Genomic DNA, 10383 nt, shown 5'->3' with positions numbered 1-10383 from the left:
AAGCACACACCAACGTCATAACTGGTTAAATATATTCTCTTATTGTATTGTGTTTTATCTTTTACACAAACCTGTCTTGTCTATCCCCGGTACACTTTTGGACTCTTGACCAGCATTGACAGGGGATGTGTGCACCTTGTAACTTTTGACTCACCCTTTCTTCCACTTGTCAGTCTGAGGTCGACATAGTTCATTAGAGAAATCTCTGACTCGCTTTGATGGTGTAAACACAGTAAAACCAAACGCTGCTTTTCATTATTTGTCTGTCACAGCTTTAAGCGCAACTGAACCACTTGGTTATTTCTTTCCATCTACAAATTAATTTTCTCACACTGAATGAAATCAAATAAATAGCTCTTAGACGGATAAATAACAGTATAGAATATATTAAATTGCTTAATGTAATCACTACAGAGAGCAGACGTGCTGCGGTGCTCGTTCATCTCTAAAAGCTTGATTCGTAAATGTTTTTTTTCTTGTCTCTTCCTGCAGAAGATGCAGCACTAATGAGCACCCAGCAGCCTTTAGATGAGTGAGGCACAACAAAGAAACCTGAACATCAACCGTCTGCAGTAAAAGTAAGGCTCCATATCTCCCCCATTTCCCACACTCCAGAGCTGTCTTTGAATCATTATATATCATTATCATTATATACTTATACCCCCTACTTCAAATCTCCTTCAACCAAGATCCTCCCAGTACACATCAACCTGCTTGTTGTTCTGATCATTGCTTTTCTGTATGATGATGGGAAGCTCTGACACCATATGCCGTTCTGTATATTCCTGTCAGGGTCTCTTTGCTTTGTGATATAACATGGGCAGGGTTGAGGTGAGATTTTGATGGATCCTGTGTATTTTCTTAGAACATGTATTTATGCTTGGCGGTGACATACTTTCTACCTAAAAGACAACATTGGAATATATAAATTCCTGGTAAATATCTCAGCATAAATGAGACACTTTCATAGCATACGCTTTCAGTCAGCAGTTTCCAAACGTCAAGCCATGAAACCCCATCATAGCGTGTTTGTTTTCATCAAGGTACCCCTCTGTCTACACCCACACGCATGCATATGCCACATATATTACTAATAACTAATATTAAAATGATGTGAAATGACATAAGCCTATTCTAAATACAAAATAGTCAGCTGTTTTATGTTGCTGTGCTGATTTGCAGATAAATATTGAAATATTAAAGGCTTTTGTTAGCTCATGTTTCGGCTTTTAAGGACAAAAAACATTCACATTGGCATCATGCTTTGATTATGTATTTCCTTTACTTCTCTTAAGTTGCTTGAAATATTCAATATATATTTGCAGGCTAAAGGGGTGGTTTGTCTCGAGGTGTCTCTTGGGCTTTAACAGCATCATTACTGTCCATGCAGCCGTGAGCAGCTTTCACTGTTGGCTCATGTTTGGTGGTGTCACCATTCTTTGAGCTCTGTTTAAAATGTCAAATCTTTCCATCGCTGGCTTACTTATCACTATTTCTGACTGCTATGTATCAAAACTTGAAGACGTGTTGTGTTATTATGACAACCGGCAACCATGAACTGTTGTCACTATTTGTATCCGTAGCATTGCTGCATATTTAATAGTTTTAAATATGGTGGTTTCGAAAATGTGCTAATGTCTTTCTTTATATGTTTGAAAATGAAATATAAAAAGATAGTTGTTAAAATGTGGCCTTGTTTTTCGTTTTTTTTTTTATGTGGTGAAACGTGTGTCGAAAGTAAAAATAAAAAAGTATTATGGCACCATTTTCCTGCCCTTAATGTCCAGATGCCACAGGTCCAACTTGGGGAACCACTCATCTAGGTTTTATCATGCAGTGTACCACATAGGTATTATAATATACCTTCACTAAATATCAATTATTAGATTAATAAATAAGTGATGAAAAGGTAAACATTACATATCACAGCCCAAACTCCTTCATTCTTTGTGGTTCAGTTCATTGAGAGATACTTCAATTTGAGACATTATTTCAGAGGCACAGTCAGGACAGAGAGTGATAAAGAGGCACAGAAAAGGAGAGCTGCATGCTATAAAGTTGAAGCTTTGATGTTTTCTTGCATTGAGAATTGCAGTGTCGTAGAAAATGTGATCAAGTTTATTTTTCTTTTTTTTTGGCTAGACTTTACACAGAGGGGTGTGCCTCTGTTGCAGCACCTTGCTTACCATTTAAAAGAGGACAGTTTGTATGGCTGCTGGAAGTCTTTTATCATGCAAGTCCCATCTGAGCTTGTGTGGACCTTTTGGCTTGTATTGAGTGCCTTGTCTGCATCCCATGCACTGCTTGTATAATTGAGTGTCAGTAAGAGTAAACACGACCTGAAAAGTCTTTTTATATATAGTTTGAAAATAGAGTTCCCATGTAGTCAGTACTGTACATGTAAAACCGTTGCTGACAGTAAAATATGGCCTTGTGTAAATGACTTTCGCCAGATTTTATTTTGAAGCTAGGGAATGTCTTATCATGCAGAAACAGGAGTGTAGATTGGAAGTAAATTATTGAGGTAGATGTGGGCTATAAATGGGCCAATTTAAATCTTTCTTTAAGATTTATGACAGTGTCACCCCAGTTAAAGCTGCATTTTTATTCCCCATGAAACGCCCAATGTCCAATGTCCGCAATCCTGAGGCAATTGCAAATGTAGTGGATACTCGCTATCACACACTGTATTACACAGTTTTGGTTTCCTCTCTTTTTTTCCATCATTTTTTTTAGAAACTACTTTGTTCACAACTTGAAAGCTTGCTTTATTTAAAGAGCCTTTTGGAGTCAAATAGTGTATTCTGGAAAGATTAAAGAAGAAATCATTTAGAAATAAGTGTTGGATTTGAGAAGGGAACGAGCATACTTGTTGCTGTCTGACACTGAGCATGAGTATCCATTCACCATGGCTTTAAATGATGGGCCTTAACAAATCTGTACAATCTTTATCTAAACCATTTGGAGGAGCTGTCATGCTCCTGCAGATATGCTGTGCTTGGTCAGCGGTTTCCTCCCCCCAGGAATTCAGATAGTCAAGAATCAGACTTCTCCATCAGAGCTTCATTCAGTAAAAACACTCTTGACACTAATGATGACCCTAGTCAGTCATGCACTATTTTATATGTTGACTGCTGAAATGGACATTAAGAACATTGTGGACTGTTGCTGAACCTGCAGCTTACATTATTTTTATACATATATACTTAAAAAATGTAGTTTTTCAGGATAAAATCTACTTTTTTCTGATCCACTATGTTTAATATGTAGCATTTTGTAATGCAACCATTCAGATGTTATTCCTAAACTCCCTTCTAAGTAGTGCCAGTGATATTTGTTGAAGGAATATTTGGAAATATGCTTATTTGCTTCGAGAGTGAAATGAGAAAATCAACTGTAGCAATCCCTCATTTATTTATTCATGTTTGCTGCTATTTGGTTTTCCTTTTCCCCATTTCATGTTGGATCAATTGCAAACATTCCTCTGGGTTGATTAGAGGATCATTCAGATCACCTGTTGCATAGGGGATGGGGACTGACTTCTCAACAATGATAAGCAGCTTGGTGGTTCTCCTCTTGGCCAATCTGGGTCTGACGACCCCCATTCTTGAAGACATAAGGCATAAGAGATGTGGGGAACTACTCGCCCAGGGGCATTCTGATCCTTCCTCTATTCAGTGCAGAACTCACACTATGAGACATAGTCAGCCTGAGATTTCTTTGCGGTCTTTCTTGTTGTCAAAGTGATTGTGAAGTGTCACTAAACACAGAGTGAACATTGCGAATAGTGCCTGTACCAGGGCGGTCTGGTGTAATTTGTTCCTCGTCTTCCAATTATCTGCTGCCTGCAGGCTTATTTATTTGTTTGTGGTGTTTTAAATTAACCCCTTGCCATTTTTACCTTTTATCAAAGAGCCATTTGTTATTTTTTACAGAAGAAGCATTTTTTATTGTTTTCATTCAAATCAAGTGTTTTATGTAAATTATTTTTATTATGTGGTTGGGAACTGATTCTCATGCTCCTTTTACTTCAGTTGAGACTTGAGGAATCAGTACCACCACACAATATCAATCTCATGTCTGTGCGTTACTTACAGAGCTGAAGAATGTTGTTAGCATAGCATAGCATAGCATAGCATAGCATAGCATAAAGACCAAATGAAAACAGGTAGCTTGGTTCTGTTCAAAGTTAAAAATGCTTCCAAAGCTGGCGTCTACTTCAAACAACATTAGCAGAAATGTTAAATGGTTTGTGTTTTTATTGGGAATCATGTTGGAATTATTTCTTGAATATCAACAGTCCTCACAATACTTCTGTGCAGCTGTAGCACAGATGTATTTTACAGATATGGCCAAGTACAGATATCTGTGAGGAAAGGTTTTGGTCTCTGGACCAAATCTGGCAACATTCAGTGTGACAACAAGACTTTGGAAAGCTGTGCGCAAACACTGTACCCAATTGTTGTTTGCCAAGAAATAGTTATCCCTAGGTTTTGAGACTAAACAAAAAACGAAGAAAAATGCATGTCATAAAATTGTAGCTGCAATAGCAAAATCTTGGTAGAACGCAGACCTCCGCCCAGGTCTTTTGTTTCTACAGTGATGTTTGTTGTGGCTGTTAAGTATTCTTATATATTTAGTCATAGTCCATCATTAACTCGCTCATAACTTCAGTTCATTTTGCCAAAGACACCAGTGTTGACCTTTCGACTTATCTTGCAATGTTAACAAAAGTAAAAAATCATTTCAGTTTCCATCCTGTTTCCAAATTAGGTTGTTTTTTCCTTGGCCCATGTTACAAGTTTAATGAACATCGGGCCCGCAGTTTTACTATATCCAGACAAACAAACAAACAAACAAATGGCTCCAAAAACATAACCTCCTTGGCGGAGGTAATAAATGTCGGGAAATCTTAATGTAATTGCCAAGTTATATCAAGGTTTGGCACTGCAGCTAAGATTCTACTCATTTGGTTGGAGATGCTTTGAAAGAGGGAACCACACCACTGAAAGGGTCTTTATTGCAGGGATTGTGATGAGATTTCTTTTCTCTTTCTGAAGCCCTCAAGTTTTCCTCCTCTTTTTCTCAATAGTTTCTTCTTTTTTTTTTGATTAGGGTACTTATCTTAATTAGGTTTTGGTGGCAGATACTCTGGAGACTCCAACACTGGGGTATTTTTTTTTTTGTTTTGTTTTTTTTTGCATAATTTAAGCATTATGAGGCCATTTTAGCCTGTGAATGTGATTAGAAGCAAGGCAAATAAATGTTGACTCATAATGTAAATGTGTGTTTTTTTTTAAATTAAAAAAATCTGTCTTGACAAAAGCTTCATCAGCCTTTAATTTCTTTCTTTATGAAGTTATCAAGATGTAGCTTTGTCACAGATTGAATCCTTAAATACCACTATCAAGAAGAAATAAAAGATGTCATAATTTCAGATTGAAGTTCAGAGCACCATGGATTTTAGTGACCACATGCTTTCAAAAGAGAAGTTCCCCTAATTTTATTTTATGGTCCAACTGGGACTATTTCTAGCTTGATTGAACAACTTTCAGCACAGTTCCTTGGGGTTATTCTGATATGCCTCACAAGTATGGAGAATAGAAGAAGATACTGAACAAGGTTATGTAATTATAAGCATTAAATGGAAGAATAGATTATTCTCTAAGGTTTTTTCCTTGGATAATAGAAATGTTTTTCATTGGCTTCATATGATTTATTTTGTTACGGACTGTGAAAGGGAATTGGGATAGAACTAGCTGCTGTCATTTAATAGGCAAAAAAGGCCTGTGGTGCAGTGCATGCTTGTAATAACTACCGTAAAAATGACTAGTACTTGAAGTACTTGAAAACAAGCAAGTCTACTATCAGTTATTACACAGAGATCCCAAAGGGGTAAACATGTCAGAGTGAGACAAGGCTGAAACATATTTCATATATGCCATTCAAAAGATATTTCTACCCCAACTGATCTCTTCAATCTGGGGAACTATCTGAAGGAGGGTGCAGCTATCTTTAAAATTTTCAGACTAGCATCTCATATCCTGAAGAGATCATCTATCATTTACCAGTCAATATCCCAGAGCTGCAGTCACAAACATTTGAGGCAAAAGTGTGGTATTGCCACAGATCTGTGTTTAAACTGACTTTCCACTTACTGTATCTCCAAGCAACATCCATATATGTCAAACCTTGATGTTTCCTCATAGAATACTACATGCATGTCTCAAGCAATATGTTTTGACTTGTGAAATCTTAATCTCAAGGGGAACAGGTTGTATCAAATGTGGATATGCCCTTTTAAAGTGTTTTACAAGTATGTGAAGATTTTTTTTAATCTTTAACCTGCATACAGGAATGTTTAATAAAAACATCAAATTATTATTATCAAGTCAGACATTGTGTATCATAACTTATTATGTAATAGCTTTTGTGGGAGGGGTAGTGATTGTGCCTTAATGGATTCATGCTACTGTATAACTGATAGGTGCTATTCACATGAACTACATATTCCTTCAGAATGGCTTCACTGTTTACACTGTAAACAACAAAGTGAACATGTTGTTATTGCTGGCTTTCAAGAAAGTAGCTGAATGGTGCAGTGCTCTCCAAAGATATGTGACCTTGTTAGTGAACCCGCTATACAGAGACCAAAAAAAATTCTTACTGTTAGCCCTTCTTTGATAGACAGTTTTATGTAGACTTCCAAAGGTTTGCTTAAAACACAATGGTGATATCTGACGTGTGAATATACAACTACAAAATGAAACTATTTGCTTAATATACTACAGTGTGTTTATCATACAGAAGGTTCTCCAGAGAAGGAAACCTCATAAAGCATTGATATTTGAAAAGTTAGAGAATGTGTTCTAAGTAGATCTGTTAGCCTTTAAGCTCAGTCTGATGTTTGACTCATGCTGTCAGCGGTTGTTACATTTCTGCCTTATAGCTGTATATGAACACATGGACTCAGCCAGAAAGCTCATTCAACCTGCAAGATCCTTGAACTGTCTGATATGCCTCCACGATTCTGTTTTATTGACTTAGGCAGAATGTGGGATTTGAAGAAAAGATTATATGAATTCATGAGACCTCAATGTATCAGTTTGAATAAAATTCAAAGAAAAACAATACATTAAGGGCTTCTGTCACTTTGAAAATACGTTTGTATTCTTACTTGTAGGAAATTGATTTAACAAATGCCAAGAAAAGCCTGGACACAGCTGAAATGTTTCCCAATGCTTTACAGCAAGAAAAACCTTAACTTTTTGCAGTGTTGTACCTTAGGTCAGTAACACTAAAATAGTGCACTGACATTTTTGGTTGGAATAGCATATCTCTAGAGCAAAGCCACATTTTATATTGGATCTATAATGTAACTGTTGACAGATACAGATACAGCAGCTCACAGCAATTTGACAGAACAAAAAGCTATAGACAGCCCTGATTAACTCATTAAGACCTTTTAAGTATTAGAGATAGTTCTGGTTGCAGCACAACAGGGATTCGAATTCACCAGCTATAGTTGCTTACTTTGCCTGCCTGCTGTTTGGTACATGGGCAGGTATATCTGCCCCAGGTTTCACATCTCTCACTATAATGATATAGGAATATACCTCCTACATGTAGCGCTGTTGGGTCCTTTTGTACCTGATATCACTGTGGAGTGCAATTAGTCTTTTCCAGGTCCCTACTGCAGAGACAAAAGGTGATAAAAAAGTGATTTTATTCATATCAATAGTGCAGCATAACATCACACATAACACGACCTTTTGAGCTGTCTACAGCATTTGTGTAGCTCTGCAGTGACAAGAGGAATATTAGCAGTAGACACCTACCTGTTTTTGCCTCGTACCTCGTGATATTGCATGGCATGCCTCTTTTAATTAGCTTCCTAGTTGTAGATTCAGCAAAAAAAGGTCAGTTCATGACCTATTGAGTTTTCCTGTTGTACTGTTTGGAGGTAAATTGATTTCAGCATGATGTGTTCCTTTTTTTAAATGCATGTAAATGCACTTTGAGGTACACAATTGCCTACCAACAACTAACTGTTAAGCGATTAGATGAAAACACATACTATAGAGTTTCAGTGTTAGTCTATTTTTTTAAACAGAAAAAAGCAGTTATCAACAAAATCATAGTGTTTTTTAATATATTATGCACAGTGTGATTTTATATTGATGTAATGTTTCTTTATGTTTATGCTTATGGCCTATTTGACACAATCAATGCATTTTCTGTAAGTAAATGAGACATAATCCAACTAGTCAGCGGGGTATGCTTGTTGTGCAATTTTCACTCAAGTGTGTGTGTGTGTGTGTGTGTGTGTGTACACTGTACTGTGTAGACTTTGAGACTTGCTGACATCCCCTTGATGTATACCCCTCATCCCACTCTCACCACAGAGGCATGATAAACATCCATACAAAAAGAGGTCATGTGAAACTGTCTTCATGAAGATTGAATAAATGGAATATACTTGTATAAGGAGCTACTTTATTTTCCCCACTGTAATACATGTTTATTATGGGCCAAACAGATGTCTTATCTGTTAGATGACCCTATCTCACCTCCTATTGCTGAGTTTTGTTAGATTCTAAATATTTAAAATTCAGCTTGATCAAATATTCTGGTAAATAGCAACTGAGAGCTTTTTATTGGATTTGTATTTTAAAGAAATAATTTGGGGAGTCTCTCAATCAATTAAATACAATCAAAGTTTTTTTTTTTTTTTTTACCTTCCAGAAGGACTATACAAACGTCCTCAAGCAGCACTCAGCTTGGGCAGCTTGTACGTACCTCACAAGACACCATCAGAATTTAGGCCTTTCTGTGTATGTATTAGTCTATAGGCAGAGTGAAGGTGTTATGTCCTATTTTTGGTTGAGACTCATTCATGCTGCCAGTGGTGAAAAAAAGGACAAACCTACCAAATACTGCATAAATATTAGAGCTGAAATGAGTAGTTGATAAAATGATTAGTCAATCAACAGAAAATTAATCAGCAACTATTTTGATACTTGATTAATCAAATATTCAATTTCATTTATATAAAATGCTAAACATCCCTAATTTTTGCTGTAAAGTTAGTACACTTAAGTACTTTCATAGAGACTAAGGGTTATTGTTACAGTGGACTGCACTTACAGTATTCTCCCATTCCTGTTTCACTAAATAATATGGATGAACTTGACAGCTGTAATGTCAACATAGAACTGTATCAAATATGCAATTTATATATATATATTTTTTACCCTACATTGACTTTTTGTCCTGTAATACTTACTAAGCTTTAACATTTAACATTAGTCATGAAATTTCAACAGCTGTTGATGGATTGCCATGTCACTTTGTACAGACATTAATGGTCCCAAGAGGATGAATTCTGAATGACTTTGGTGACCCCACTATATAGCTGCTGATGACCAGCTGTTGAACACTTTTATTGGATGGATTAACATGATATTTTAGTTGAGGCATTCATGAAATACAATAACTTCTAACTTTTTCTAGCACCGTCATCAGGTCGAAATTTCATTTAGTAAGCCAAATACCTAGAAAAACGAATTATTTTCCCATCAGCCTCAGCTGTACTTTGTGTTTAGTGCTTATTAGCAACTGCTAAGATGCTAATTGGAGACTGGCTATGGTAAACATTAAATATTTTAATAAACTAAGCAGGTTTAATGTTTTATTGTGCGCCATGTTAACAAGTGAGTCTTATCTGCACTACTCTGTGTTTATATTGCATGTTACTTTCAGTTACTTCCAAATCGTGCCTTTTTATATTTGAATTTGAAAGTCTTAGGTTGACAGAATGATTTGAGAACAAGCTTTGTGGGACCACTTATCCAGGGATTATACTGCTTGCTTTTTGACGCTGTCGTATTTACAAAAAGTATACAGTCTGTGTTGACATTGATTCATGTAAGAGGACAGTGCTTCTGATGCTCTCAAACTGGTTTCACAAAGTTAAGCTCAAAATAAAAGAAATAAGTCCAGCCAAAAATGCAAACTCATTTCCTGCTTGCTATATTAGGCTCCAAATCAAGTGTAGTGCAGGTTGGATATAAATCATTACAAGTCAACATTTGCTTGTGTTTAATGTAAAACTGTGCAATATACGGTAGTAGTGGATGGAAATGATTGCTTGGTAGTAGTCATCATAATTTTTGGTGCAGTGAGCGGTGCAGGGACATTCACTAGCCGTGTCAACTGAATATACATCACACATTACTACTTTGCATTACTGCTTAGATGGAACGCAAATCATGTGGAGGCTGCAAATCTCAATGAAAAACCACTGAGATGCTTCTCATTGAGATGCACATTCCCGCTTCTCTCCACCCACTCCCCGCTCCCACACACACAGGCACACACACA

At 36.6% G+C, this 10383-nt stretch overlaps 1 protein-coding gene across 1 annotated transcript in view; it reads left to right on the top strand.

The window, feature by feature from the left end:
- Window positions 1–470: 470 nt before the first annotated feature.
- The window catches only part of gulp1a (GULP PTB domain containing engulfment adaptor 1a), a 47063-nt gene continuing 37150 nt past the window's right edge, over window positions 471–10383 (top strand). The window contains exon 1 of the mRNA XM_035677066.1: window positions 471–578. The gene's annotated coding sequence lies outside the window, so the exon portion shown is untranslated. The remainder of the gene's footprint in view (window positions 579–10383) is intronic.

This window comes from Morone saxatilis, unplaced genomic scaffold, assembly GCF_004916995.1.
Source record: "Morone saxatilis isolate NCDOM2014 unplaced genomic scaffold, NCSU_SB_2.0 Contig5, whole genome shotgun sequence".
NCBI lineage: Eukaryota > Metazoa > Chordata > Actinopteri > Moronidae > Morone > Morone saxatilis.
The sequence above is the reverse complement of the archived record's forward strand: the minus strand, read 5'-3'. Positions and strand labels throughout refer to the sequence as shown.